This window comes from Erinaceus europaeus, chromosome 8 (genome assembly GCF_950295315.1).
Source record: "Erinaceus europaeus chromosome 8, mEriEur2.1, whole genome shotgun sequence".
Classification (NCBI taxonomy): Eukaryota; Metazoa; Chordata; class Mammalia; order Eulipotyphla; family Erinaceidae; genus Erinaceus; species Erinaceus europaeus.
In genome coordinates, this window is record NC_080169.1 from 125930763 (window position 1) to 125945688 (window position 14926).

The window sequence follows — 14926 nt, forward strand, 5'->3', positions numbered from 1 at the left end:
GAGAGGGAAGGGGGCCACACTGAGGTGGAAGGACTCATGGCCACATGTATGCCCTGCCTGCCGGGAGCCAAGGCCTTAGTTAAGTCTCTCATATAGAAAGTTACAAAACATCCTGAAAGCAGCCAGTAAAAACATTTATAGGTAGAGCGGACATTCCGATCATTGGAACTGAGATTACCATCTAGCTGTTTGGAAAGTTGCTCATCCACCTCCCTCCCCCACTACCTTAGCAGAACTTCCTCCTTGTTTGTGCTTATATTGCGGCTGCAAAATAAAATTTTCAGAGCTTGATCAGACCTCCTGTCTCGCTCTCGTTCTTCGTGTCTCTTGTCCTTTTCATTCTCTCTCCCCCTCCCCTAGTTTTCCATCGATAACCCTGCAGGCTGGACACCTGCCCACTTCACTCCCAGGTCAGACTGTCTTCATCTGTCCTCCTGGAGCATTTGTGTGTGTGTGTGTGTGTGTGTTGGGGGAGGCTTACAGGACCCAGGCCTCATGTATGTTCTGCTGAGTTCACTCCCAGGTCAGACTGGCTTCCTCTGCCCCTCCTGCCCCATCCCCAGCCTGTGTGTGTGTGGTGGTGGGGGTTACAGGACCCAGGGCCACATGTATGCCATGCCCACTTCACTGCCAGGTCAGACTGTCTTCCTCTGCCCTCTCCTGGAACCTGTCTGTGTGGGGGTGTGGGTAAGTGCTTCCTGATGCCAGACCAGTCTCCCTGGAGTGTGATTGATAACTGCTTTTTGGCAAGACAACTATTTTAAGACATAATCCTGGGGGCCTGATTGTGAAGCACTTGGTTGAGCACACATGTTACACAGTGCACAAGGATCCAAGTTCAAGCCCCTGGTCCCCATCTGCAAGGGGAAATCTTTCTGAGTGGTGAAGCCATGTTGCAGGTGTCTCTGTCTCTCTCCCTATCACCCACCTTCCCTCTTAATTTCTGGCTGTTTCTGTCCATTGAATAAATAAACATAATAATGAAAATAAGTCTACATGATAGAAGTTTACATCAAATTGGCATGTGATATAAGAAAACTCTTTTGTGAGGTTCCCTGTTACGGGGCCCATGAGTAGAAACAAACTGCTTTGTTTTAAACAAAGCCATGCTTTCAGTAGTTTAACTTTTTCCTTTCTTTTCTTTTCTTTTTTAATTATCTTTATTTATTTATTGGATAGAGACTGTCAGAAATTGAGGTGCATGGGTGAGAGAGAGTGAGGGAGAGACACAGACTCCTGCAGCCCTGCTTTACCACTTGTGAAGCTTTCCTCCTGTAGGTGGGGACCAGGAACTTGAACCCAGGTCCCTGTGAATTGCTGTATGTTTAACCAAGTGTACCACTGCCTGACCTTTTTTTTCTTTTGGCCTGCCAGGAGCCATTCCCTGCTTGATAGAAGATAAGCCTTGAAACAATGAAAGCCCTCGAGATAAGTTTCCAATTTCCCATAGGAAGGATGTTTGCCAGAAATTAAGTGACATACCATATAGTTATAGTTTAACAGAAAGTTTCGGTCATGTTGCAAGGGACCCTCCACCGCAATCCCCGCCTCCCCCTTCCCCCTATGCTCCCCCTTCCCCAAAGCCTTATAATGCCTGTAAGCACAATAAAATTTTGCATCTTGATCAGAATCTTGTCTTGCTGTCATTCTTTGTGTCTCCTGTCCCTTTCATTCCAGGTCCCAGGGTTCTTGGCCCCTGTTCTCGCCCCGCTGGCCGGGGCATCTGGCGCCCAACGTGGGGCGAAGAAGCCTTCTGGAGACCCCTGGAACGCCACTGCTTGAAAGGATAGGCCTATCTGAAGTCACTGAGCCACCACAGCCTAGGAGGTAACACACCAGCTGCACATTGATCGCCACGGAACTGCCCAGCCGTGAGTCGCATCTGGAGGAGTGTCACAATGGTGAGGTAAGCACTACCATGGGACAAGCATTTAGTAAGCAAGATTTGTTTATTAAAGGACTCAAGGAGTCCCTCAAGACATGAGGAACTAGGGTTAAAAAAGAAAGATTTAAAGAAGTTTTTAGACTATATCGGAGATATTTGCCCCTGGTTTCCCCAGGAAGGTACTATTGACGAGAGGCGTTGGAGGAGAATTGGTGATTGTCTTAATGACTATTATCAGTCCTTTGGTCCTGAACGCATCCCTGTTTCTGCCTTTTCCTACTGGAATTTAATTAATGATATCTTGAAAGTTTATAATAATCACCCTGATATTAAAAGCCTCATTACAGAGGGTGAAAAGGTCCTCCGGCAATTTTCTCGCCCACCCCCCAGCACAAAGATCCCATACCCGTGCCCTTCTGTCATTATTGATCTTGACCCCCCAGCATCCGGTTAAACTAAAAACCCTGAAGACCCTGCCCGCCTCCCTACAGGTCCTGACGCATCCACTAAAGTTCCCTCCATTAACCCTTCTTCTGCTAATTTATATGAGAATAAAACTCCGCATTCTTTTCCCCACCTTTATCCAGTCTTACAACCCGCCCCCCCCAAAAGCCCTTCCCCCAGAGGATGAGGCTTTGCTAGAAAGAGGTTGCCAAATATCATAACCCTGATTGGTGTCCCCTTCCCTTTAATCCTCCTCCTTATATTCATGCCCCCGCTCTCCAGCCTGACGCCCTCCTTGACGATCCTTCCATCAGATGGGCATGTTCCGGAGCTCTTACGGGAATTTCCACCCTCCGCAGGGTGCTTGCTGACCAGAGAGAGCAGCTTCAATTAATGAAAGAAATAGCTGTGATTACAAAAGAACTTACACATTTGGCCTCCCCAAAACCCCTAAGCCCAATCCCTAAAACTAAACCACCCAAATCAAAACCGGTTTTGGCTTTCCCTGTTACTCGGAGCCAGGCTCAAACTGACCCTGAGCCCGAGATTTCCATACAAATAGAAGGCCCTGAGGACCCTCCAGATCCAGATGTCGATAGTAACGATAATCTCCCACAATCTTCAGTCCCCCCTAAAACTAAAAATAGTGAGGCCCAATCAGCTTCATATGATATTCACCAGATAATTATTCCCCAAAATATAAAAATCTAAATCTTAAATACTTAGAAAAATTAAAAGCGGCGGTTGCTAACTACGGACCAACCGCTCCCTTTACTGTAGCCTTACTAGAAGTATTTAGTGATAAATGGTTCACTCCCAATGATTGGAATTGGCTGGCTCGTGCCGCCCTTAATGGTACAGATTATGTCTCCTGGAGAATTGAGTTTATAGAAAACTATAGAGATATGGCTCAGCACAATGAGAAAAGAGACTCCTCAAAGACCTGGACTCTTAAAAAGCTTATAGGTGAGAGTCCCTATAATTCCAATGAGAGTCAAGCCCGTTTCCCACCCGGCTTACTCACCCAGATACAACAGGCTGGCTTGAAAGCCTGGAAGCACCTGCCCCCTAAGGGATCTACCACTACTTCTTTGGCAAAAATTAGACAAGGCCCAGAAGAGCCCTATAGTGATTTTATTAGCCGGCTGAATGAGGCTGCAGAGAGGCTTTTCGGAGGTGATGAAACTGATAATCCTTTTGTTAAACATTTGGCCTTTGAAAATGCTAACCCCAATTGTCAAGATGCCATCCGTCCTCACAGGCGTGGCACTCTTGCTGATTATGTTAAGCTTTGCTCTGGCATCGGCACTACACATGCTCTTGGGCTCGCCATTGGGGTCGCCCTTCATAATAACAATCTTGCTGCAGGCGCTGACCAACAAAATAAAACATGCTTTAATTGCAAACAGCCTGCTCATTTTGCCAGAGAGTGCACGGCTGCCCAAGCCCAATCCCCGGTAATGGAGCGCCCTCCTCCAGCAACAGTATGTCCGCGCTGCCAAAGAGGCAAGCACTGGGCCTCTGAATGTAGATCTAAAAATAATCTCCAGGGCCAATTCTTAAACCCCTGACAGTCGGGAAACTTCCTGCGGGGCCAGCCCCTGGCCCCCACACAAAGGACAACCCCTGGGGCTATCAGGTTTGTCCCTCAGGCTCCAGCCCAGCCGCTCCCCCCTCCCCAGCCAACACCCAATGCATCTGTAGATCAGTCTCTAGTCTCTGGAGGGCCACCGCTTGCAGCACAGGACTGGACCTCTGTGCCACCTCCCACACAGTATTAACCCCCGGTACAGGCCCTCAGACCATAAATACTGGGGTCTATGGCCCCCTCCCTCCAAATTTGTTTGGCCTCATTTTAGGAAGAGCTAGTTCCACCCTCCGAGGTTTGCATGTGGTCCCCGGAGTTATTGATAATTATTTCACTGGAGAAATTAAAGTTATTGCCTCCTCTCAAGAAGGCACACAGATCATTCCACCCAGTGAGCATTTGGCACAGCTAATATTACTCCCCTTGAAGCATCTTAACAATAACTTCCATAAACAGTCCCGTCTCGATGACCCTCCTGGGTCCTCAGACACATATTGGGTCCAGCAGGTTTCTCTCAACCATCCTTCCTTGAAATTATTTTTGAATGGCAAGCCTTTCACTGGTATCATAGACACAGGGGATGATGCCACGGTCATTTCTGAAAAAGACTGGCCACAAACTTGGCCCTTAACGGCCTCTCACACCCATTTAAAAGGAATAGGCCAGTCCACTGATCCCAAAGTCAGCTCTCAGATTCTTACTTGGTCAGACGAAGAAGACAACACTGGCTCTGTTACTCCATTTTTCATCTCTGGGCTGCCAGTCAATCTCTGGGGCCGTGATATTCTCTCTCAGATGAATGTCATTATGTGCAGCCCCAATGAAAAAGTAGCCCGGCAGATGTTAATTCAAGGTTTTCTCCTGGGAAGAGGACTAGGAAAAAACTCTCAAGGAATTAGAGACCCCCTTACAGTCATGCAAAGAACAGATCGGTCAGGACTGGGTATCCCTCCCCCTCCGCCTTTTTCCTAATGGCTGTTGACATGCCTGCACCCCATGCAGAAAAAATTGCCTGGAAAACAAGTGTCCCTGTATGGGTTTATCAATGGCCTTTAACACAAGAAAAAGCTAAAGCAGCAATGGCGCTAGTGCAGGAGCAGCTTGCTGCAGGTCACATAGAGCCAACTACCTCCCCATGGAATACCCCAATTTTTGTCATAAGAAAGAAATCAGGAATAAGGCGATTGATTTAAGAGCTATCAACAAAGTAATGTTCCCTATGGGGGCCCTTCAACCAGGTCTACCCTCCCCTGTAGTGATTTTCATTAGGAACTTTATAGTTATTTTTTTAAAGACTTGTTAAATATTTATTTTCCCTTTTCATTACCCTGGTTGTTTTGTTGTTGTTATTGCTGTCTTTGTGGTTGGATAGGACAGAGAGAAATGGAGAGAGGAGGGGAAGACAGAGGGGGGAAAGATAGACACCTGCAGACCTGCTTCATTGATGGTGAAGCAACTCCCCTGCAGGTGGAGAGCCAGGGGCTTGAATCGGATCCTTATGCCAGTCCTTGCTTTGCACCATGTGGGCTTAACCCCGTGCTACCGCCCGCCTCTCAGTTTTTTTTTTTAAGTACGTGCTTATGAGGGCAGGGGTAGATAGCATAATGGTTATGTAAAGAGACTCTCATGCCTGAGGATCCAAACTCCCAGGTTCAATCCCCCGCACCACCATAAACTAGAGCTGAGCAGTGCTCTAGTAAAATAAATAAATGAATACTCATTATTATTATTAACTAGATGGGAGTGCTGGGGAATGAATCTGGAACCTTGGAGCCTCAGGCATGAAAGTCTGTTGACCAAAGTGCTATGCTATTTTCCCAGCCATAGAATTTTAGGCTTGAGGAGACTGAAAAGCTGAGTGGAAAAGAAGAGTTCTTACTCTCAGGCTGTGCCTTCAGGATTTTGAGGTATGATCACTCTCTCTAGCTTCCTGGAAAACAAGGGAGTTGAAGGCAGAGAATGGGAGAGCTAGCCACTCATTAAGTTTATGTAGGTGGGCCTGAGTCCCTGCAGGCATCTGTAACAGGGCATCAAACTTATTTCTTGATGACTTAGAGGAGCACCCTTCAGAGGCTGGAGGGGTAATGTGACACTAGCCTTGGGAGATGAAGCATTCACTAACCCCTGAAAGGGACCCCTAGATCACTGCCCTGGGAGGTGGGGAGCTGGCTCTGGTTGCAGCCCTGGTGTGGCCACTGTCTAAGTATTGCACAGCTGGAGTGCTATTGCCCGGGGATCTAGACCAAGGAGAATGAGGAAGGTCTGCAGAGGGAGCCCAGACTCCTTGCTAACATGTAGAAAGCACCCATGGTCGCATTCACTCACTCTGTTGCCACTACAGCTCCATGAGGTGGAGTCTTAGATGACTGGGTCATTTTACAGATGAGGATACTAAGGCACCAAGATGTGAGCATGTGTGGTTTGACTCTGGAGCCTGCTGTGACTCACCCCCACAACTGGGTTCAGGGTTCTCCGAGCATGCAGCCCTGGATCTTGTCACTTTGACACCCATGGTAAGTTGGTCTGGTATCACCTTCCCCACTAACTCCTCTCCTAGTGCTGACCTGAAGTCTCTGAGCTATGAGGGGCCAGGAAGGCAGAGCTAGGGAAGGAAGGCAGACTGGGCTCTCAATTTCCCTGGGCTCTGGCTGCTGTACTTACTGTGTCACCATCACAGGTACAGCTGTAGTGACAGTCAAGGGCAGGAGGAGACAGCATAGTGGTTATGCAGACAGAGTCTGATGTCTGAGGCCCCAAGGTCCCAGATTCAACTCTCCACACCATCATAATCCAGGACTGAACGGTGCTGTGGGGTGGGGGTGGGGGCAGTTGAGTATGTCTCTAGGGACTGTCACATACTGGCTGCATGACTTGGAACAAATTACCTAATGTCTCTGAACCTGACTTTCCTCCTTTATAGAAAGTGTTTCAGAGCAGTGGTTGCAAATCAGATTTTCACGCTGAGGCCAAGTGGATCCCGGCTTGATCCCCAGGATCACCATATGCCAGAGCTGAGCAGTTTCCTGATCACTCTTTATCGCTTTCTGATCCCTGCAGCATACAGTCATAACATTATAGCTGCTGCTGAGTCCAAGTTCCCTTTGGAGAGAGTGGTTAGGAAAGGCCTCTCTGCAGAAGTGACAGTGAACACAATCTAAAGGATCCAAAGGAATGACCTGAGGAGATCGTCCCAGGTGAGGGAACAGCAGGTGCCGGAGTGACTGTCTACACGAGGAGCTGGAAGGAGGCCAGTGTGACTGGCCAGCGGATGGGGGAAGGAGGGCTCCCTAGAAATGGGGAAATAGCTGGGAGTTGGGCCAGACAGACTGCATGTGTACAGACACAGACTTGGACCTCTTGGAGTTGGTTATACTTCCCCTTATGGGAATGAATTCACTATAGTGTCTGCTCTGAATTCATTCCAGTTCATACTTAGAAAGGTCACTAATTCAGAACTCACCAGTTGTGACAGTGTAGACACAGATGAATTGCACACTTGAGGAGAAGCAGGTTTGCAAAGCAAACTGACGGTGTTCCCAGCGTGGAAATGGAGAGGATGGTGGGAAGCTGCGGGGCCTCTGAGAAATGAATGCACTCTGTTCTTGGAAACAGACTGGTCTAGGACTGACCCCCCACCCCCAAGCTCTTTCTGGCTACAAACTCCTACAAAAGCAAAGTGAAACATAACAAATAACCTTTAAACACAAAGCTGAGCGAAGTCCCCTAACTATCTAGGATTTTGATAGAGCAGTTTACTATTTTAACCACTATTAAATACAGCTCAGCTGTTAGCACATTCACATTGCTATGCAACCATCACTACCAACCACCTCCAGAAACTTTTCTCATTTCCAGATTAAGACTCTGCCCCATTAAGCAGTAACTCACCATCTTCTCTTCCCAGTTCCTGCGAATCAGCCCTTCTAATTTCTGTATCATTGGATGTGAACACTCTAGTCCTCCCCATATCTGGAATCATGGTATTTGTCCTCTGTCACTTAACATAATGTCTTTAAGCCTTACCTACACTGTATTATACTGAAGAACTTCCTTTTTTTTTTTCCAAAAATTTTTTATATTATTTATTTATTCCCTTTTGTTGCCCTTGTTGTAGTTGTTGTTGGATAGGACAGAGAGAAATAGAGAGAGGAGGGGAAGACAGAGAGGGGGAGAGAAAGATAGACACCTGCAGACCTGCTTCACCGCCTGTGCAGCGACTCCCCTGCAGGTGGGGAGCCGGGGGCTCGAACCGGGATCCTTATGCCGGTCCTTGTGCTTTGCGCCACTTGCGCTTAACCCGCTGTGCTACCGCCCAACTCCCTTTATTTATTTATTAATGAGAAAGATAGTAGGAAAGAGAAAGAAGCATACATCACTCTGGTACATGTGCTGCCAGGGACTGAACTCAGGACCTCATGCTTGAGAGCTCAATGCTTTATCCACTGCGCCACCTCCTGTACCACCCATTCAAGTATCTTTTAAAAAAATATTTATTTATTTATTCTCTTTTGTTGCCCTTATTGTTTTATTGTTGTTGTTATTGATGACAGTCCTTGTGCTTTGCGTCATCTGCGCTTAACCCACTGCGCTACCACCTGACCCCCCAACTCAAGTATCTTTTTTAAAAAAATATTTATTTATTCCCTTTTGTTGCCCATATTGTTTATTGTTTAGTTACTAATTTTGTTATTGATGTCATTGTTGTTGGATAGGATAGAGAGAAATGGAGAGAGGAGGGGAAGACAGAGAGGAGGAGACAAAGACAGACACCTGCAGACCTGCTTCACCGCCTGTGAAGTGACTCCCCTGCAGGTGGGGAGCCGAGGGCTCGAACTGGGATCCTTAGGAGTCCTTGCGCTTTGTGCCACATGTGCTTAACCCGCTGCGCTACCGCCCGACCCTCAAGTATCTTATAGATACTTCGGTCGCTGTTACCTTTGACACTTGTGAATAAAACTGTTCTGTCTACGTATGACAAGTGTCTGCGGAGACGCTTTTGATTCTTTGGGACATATGCCCACAGTGGAAATGTTCTATGACAAGTGTCTGCTGAGGCGCTTTTGATTCTTTGGGGCATATGCCCACAGTGGAAATGTTCTATGACAAGTGTCTGCTGAGGTGCTTTTGATTCTTTGGGGCATATGCCCCCAGTGGGAATGTTCCATGACATGTGATTCCCTTTAGTTATTTGAGGAGCTGTCTGTGTGTATCTTTCTTTCTGTATATATCTCATTAAGTTAAATAAGTAAAATATTTGACCATGCTCAAGGACCCAGGTTTGATCCCTCTGCCCCTACCTGCAGTGGGGGAAGCTTCACGAGTAGTGAAGCAGGTCTGCAAGTGTCTCTCTTTCTTTCTCCCTCCATCTTTCCTCTCCTCTCAATTTCTCTGTCATATCCAATTAAAAAAAAAAAGGGAAAAAATGGCCACTGGGAGCAGTGGATTTGTGATGTTGGCACTGAACCCCAGTGATAACCCTGGTGGCAGGGAAAAAAAAAGAAAAAGAAAAAAGAAAGCAAAGAAGGAAGGACAGGAAAAATTTACTCATTGGGAGCAGTGGAATCATGCAGGCATGAGGCCCAGTGGGTCAGAGCAAACATGAGTGATCTCCCATGAGGGATGTTCTTGCCCTGTCCTCCAGTCCTTTGCTAAGCTTTTTGGAGTGAGGTCATTGAGGGACTGGGATATAGATGGGGTCCTCCAGGACCAGAGCCTCCGTGAAGAGTGGACTTTGGGTGTGGTGGGGTCCAGTGGAGCATCATAACCTCAACATGACATGGTAGGATTCCCTTCTTTTTTTAAAAAAATGTTTATTTATTCCCTTTTGTTACCCTTGTTGTAATTATTATTGTTGTTATTATTGATGTCGTTGTTGTTGGATAGGATAGAGAAATGGAGAGAGGAGGGGAAGACAGAGAGGGGAAGAGAAAGACAGACACCTGCAGACCTGCTTCACCACCTGTGAAGTGACTCCCCTGCAGGTGGGGAGCTGGGGACTAGAACTGGGATCCTTGCCAGGCCTTGTGCTTTGTGCCACCTGTGCTTAACCCGCTGTGCTACTGCCCAACTCCCTAGGATTCCCTCCTGAGAGCACTTGGCTGTGAGGTCAGAGCTTCCATCTCTCGCCCCTCTTTTTAATCAGAGACAGAGATGAGACAGTGAGGCTGAGAGACAGTGGAAGATCACAGCACTGAAGCTTTCTTCAGTGCAGTGGGGGGTGGGCTTGAACCTGAGTTGCTCATGTGACCGACAAGTGACTTTTTTTGCTGGCTCAGAGCTTTCATTTCAATGTATAGTCTCATTGTGAATCTATGTTAAATCAATAAGAAAAGAAAAACACCAAAAAATCTGTCCCTGGCCTCACTCCCAGGTTCTTTCTGCCTCTCTGCCTTTGTACATACTGTGCCTTCCACCTGAGACCCTCTCCTTGCTTCCTGTTGTAGCTTTGCTTCCTGTGTCACCTCCTTCTGCAGAGTCCTGGCCTGTGGCCATCCAGGAAATAGGTGAGAGTATTGTGGAAGGTCTGGTTTGCCCAGGCCTGCCAGCCCTCCTGTCTTCTAAGGAAAGCCTTGTGATAGATAATCTGCCAGGCTAGCGTGAGGGTGTTTCTTCCCGGGCACATGCTCTCTGGGTTGGAGAGAACTCGACCGGAGCCAACCTTGGCTGCTGCCTACTCAGTGACGTGGGAGAGAGACCAGGAACTCGTGGTGGAGCAGGAATGCAATGCCATGCCTTTATTGATCAGAGACAATGCCTTTATATATATATTTTAACCAGAAGTGGTAATTGGGAAAAGGAAAAGGCTAGGAGAGGGGGTGGAGAAAAGGGCGGGAAGGTAGAAAGTTTCCATAGCAGCTGTTGTGAAGGTTCTAGTAGTATTAACCAATACCCTGCAGGCAGGGCGGGTCTCAGACAAAACAATGATTATGTAAATAGACCATACTATCAGCAATGCAGGGGAGCTGGCGTAATGCCCAACAATAATCAATTAACTGAATTTTGATAGCCTCATGTGCCTGAAAGTACTTGCATCATATTCTTTAGAAACAGTTGGTGGATTTCAGACCAAGTCTTCCTCTCAAGTGCAGGGCTCAGCATTTCTGGCTTAGATAGAGGCTTAGATAGATTCACCTCAGACTCAGTGGAGTTCTCAGAGCACCTCCCTGTGGGCTTTCTCTGTGCTGGCTCTCTTTGTCTCTCCCTGGGTGGCTGACTGGCTTGGCAAAGCTTCAGGGAACCGGTTGTGCCCTGAAAGTATTGGAGACAGTGCCTCCTTCCTGTCTTCCCCTCCCAACCCAAGGGTTTTCTTCTGGGGGAGGACTGGGCTCAGCCAAGACGCTGGAGCAACTTGGGGCTGCCAGCACTTCTTACACAACTCCAGGGACAAGCCAGTCCCTGAGGGTCAAGTTCAGCCTCTCAGCCCTGGCACTTGGGCCTGTTCCTTATGGGCATAGTGCACGCTGAGGCAGTGCTGTCCACCTCCAGCACTTGTTCACCTCCCCCGACTGAAATTCTGCCCCACTGGACACTAGCTTTCCCTTCTTCACCCCTTCAGTGCGCCCTTTGACTTTATGCCTCGGTGGGTGTGACTGCTCTGTGTCCCTCACATGGCCAGAGGCATCTCTGCCCTTTGTCTTTTTGTGCCTTGGCCTCTTTCACTTAGCATCATGTCATAGCCAAAGTCAGACTCTTCTCTTTATCTTTAAATAGTTTATTTATTGGATAGAAACAGAGAAACTGAGAGGGAAGGTGAGATAGAGGAGAGAGAAAGAGAAAGAGAAGCTTTTTCCCTGCAGGTGTGGATGAAGGCTTGAACCTAGGTCCTTGCACGTGGTGAACTGTGTGCTCAAGGGGCTGTGTTGCTGCCTGGTCCCTCCCTCCTTTTCTTTTTTTATTTATTTTTTATTTTATTATTTTTTTTTACATTCCCCAGTTTCCCATATAACAATACAACCCCCACTAGGTCCTCTGAATCCTTCTTGGACCTGTATTCTCCCCACCCACCTACCCCAGAGGAGTCTTTTACTTTAGTGCGCTACGCCAATTCCATTTCAGGTTCTACTTGTGTTTTCTCTTCTGATCTTGTTTTTCAACTTCTGCCCGAGCCCTCCCTCCTCCTCAAGGCCTAGTAAGATTCCAGGTCACGGACACTACATTTTGTTTGTCCTTTCACCTGCTGGTAGACACTTAAAGGTTTTTGCCACCATCTGACTCTTGTAAATAAGACTGTTGTGAACATAAATGGCAAATGATGACATGAGGTACTGATATGAAATAAGGATTGAACTGGGAAAGTGGTTTTGAGGAGTTTTCATTCAAGTTCTCACACTCTTGGAGGGGATAAAGACGCTAGCCGCTGGGAGCTCTTTCCTTTGGGCAGAGCTCCAAGATCTTTGTTTTTGAATCCTTTCTTCCTGGGTTTATGAGAGGCTTTGGATACCATTTCTATTTATTTTATTCTCCCAGGCTAGAACCATCCATTTCTCCAAGGAACCTGGTTCCTTCTACTGAGGAGAATAGCTTTAGGGATAGTGACACAGAAAGTCATAATCTTCGGTAGTTTGAAATGGATCTTATGAGTCATGTAATATCAAGAATTGTTACTTTACAATGTTCCCTTAAGCTTTAATGTTAGCCTCTCAGAGACTGGTAGTAACGTTTAATTCTGCATAATTAGAGTCTGTTTTATTATGGAAACAACTGGCAGAAATTGAGCCTAAACTTTTTCTCTCCCAAAACTGGGCTACAGTGTGCAAGCTGGAGTTCGGACACAGGCAGTTTTTAAAATGCTGCTATGAACACAGGCAAGTAGGTAACAAAAGGTGCACTTTCAGGAGTCAGCTGGTAGTGCAGTGGGTTAAGCACACATCGTGCAAAGCGCAAGGACTGGTGTAAGGATCCCGGTTCTAGCCCACAGCTCCCCACCTGCAGGGGAGTCACTTCACAGGCGGTGAAGCAGGTCTGCAGGTGACTATCTTTCTCTCCTCCTCTCTGTCTTCCCCTCCTCTCTCCATTTCTCTCTATGCTATCCAACAATGATGACATCAATAACAACAAGGACAACAAAAGGGAATAAATCAATATTACAAAAAAAAGCTGTACTTTTTTTTTGAATTCTTCAAGCTGGGTAGAAAACATCCAGTCAGTACAGAATCAGAATTCTCAGAAAGTTACTTTTGTTTTAGGTCAAAAGTCTCTTATTTGACGTTGATACAGAGCTTTAACATTCTTTTGGAATCGGAAACTACCCTTAATAATAATCAGTGTAAGGGTACACTGTAGAGATGAAGTTCTTTTTCTCCCGCTCCAGGGTTATCGCTGGGGCTTGGTGCCTGTATTACGAATCCACTGCTCCTGGAGGCTATTTCTCCCCCTTTGTTGCACTTGTGGTTTATCGCTGTTGTTATTGCTGCCATTGTTGGATAGCACAGAGAGAAATCAAGAGAGAAGGGGAAGACAGACCTACCTGCAGACCTGCTTCACCACTTGTGAAGTGACCCCTGCAGGTGGGGGGTGGGAGGCTCTAACTGGGATCCTTGCTCCAGTCCTTGTGCTTTGTGCCGCGTGCGCTTAAGAACCCACTGCGCTACCCCCGACAGAGCTGAAGTTCTAAGAGTTACTGAGCACGATTTTTTCCCCCTTGCTGTCATTTGTAATGAGTTTTGTGAGAATCCTTGGGATTAAAGTTTTGGTCACAAAAAGCAGAAACAAAACCAAGACCTACATGCTGGGTGTGCTCACTGCTCCCAAGTTGTTCTATCTTCTGAACTTCTCAAGGAATAAAAACTGATGAGAGTGAGTGTATTCATGAGTATAAGTAATATGTATATACATTATTTTAGGATTTATTTATTAGTTAGTGGAGGACAGAAGGCAAGAGAGAACCAGATTACTGCTTGGAGGTTTTGGAGTGGAATTTAGAACCTCATGCCTGCAAGTCTTACACTCTTCTCCTATGCTACTTCCCTAGAACACGTTGCAGCTGCCTAGATTTATTTGTCTGAATTCATGTCAATTAAACATGACTTCATACTGCTAACATCAACTCTAATACCATGTGATACAGTTCATTCCAGCCTCCCCTCTGATGATCTGTGACTGCCCTCTCCAGTAGTGAGAGACCTGCCTTCCATCATGTAGTATCACTTACTTCTTTTCACACTTGGGAAAACACATGCTGTAGTTCAGAACTGTTAGCCTGCACACCAGGAGAAATGATGTTACCACCACAGTTCCTGCTGCCATGCATTTGTCTTTATTTTAGTTTATAGCCTGCACTATTTTCCAAAATCATTTAAGTAACTTTAGATCAGCATCCCCCTTCCCCGGCCTCCTTCATGAGCTTGTGCCTCAGACACATGCCTGGATGCTCAAAACTCTTAATTGATTTTTTTTAACCAGAGCACTGCTCAGCTCTGGTTGATGGTGGTACAGGGGATTGAACCTGGGACTTTGGAGCCTCAGGCATGGCAGTCTCTTTGCATATCCATGATGCTATCTACCCCTGCATCAATGATGGTTTTAATAAATGTTTATTCATTTTAAATGAGAGTTGGGTGGGGGCAGTGGTGCACAAGTCACAACACACAAGGACCAGGGTTCAAGCCCCTAGCTTCAACCTACAGAGGGAAAGTTTTACAAGTGGTGAAGCAGTGCTGCAGATATCTTTCTCTTCTTCTTTCTCTTCCCTTTCCTTCTTGATTTCTCTCTATCCCTAGTAAATAAATAAATAAAAGTATTAAAAACAAAGAGAGAGACTCGGACTGGTAATATAGTTCACTAGGGCGGATGCCTATTTTTCTATATCCAAGCCCACCCCTGCTGCACTGGGAGAAGTCTCGGTGCTGGGTGCTGTGATATCATTTCCTCTCTCCCTCCATCTCTCTTTGTATCTGAAAAAGTCAGCCTGAAGTGGTGAAACCCCAGAAATGACTGGCAGGGGGAAGACTTAAGAGTGGCTAGTAGTCTTGCAGGTCTCTTTTCTCTCCCCCCACTTTTTTTTTTACACC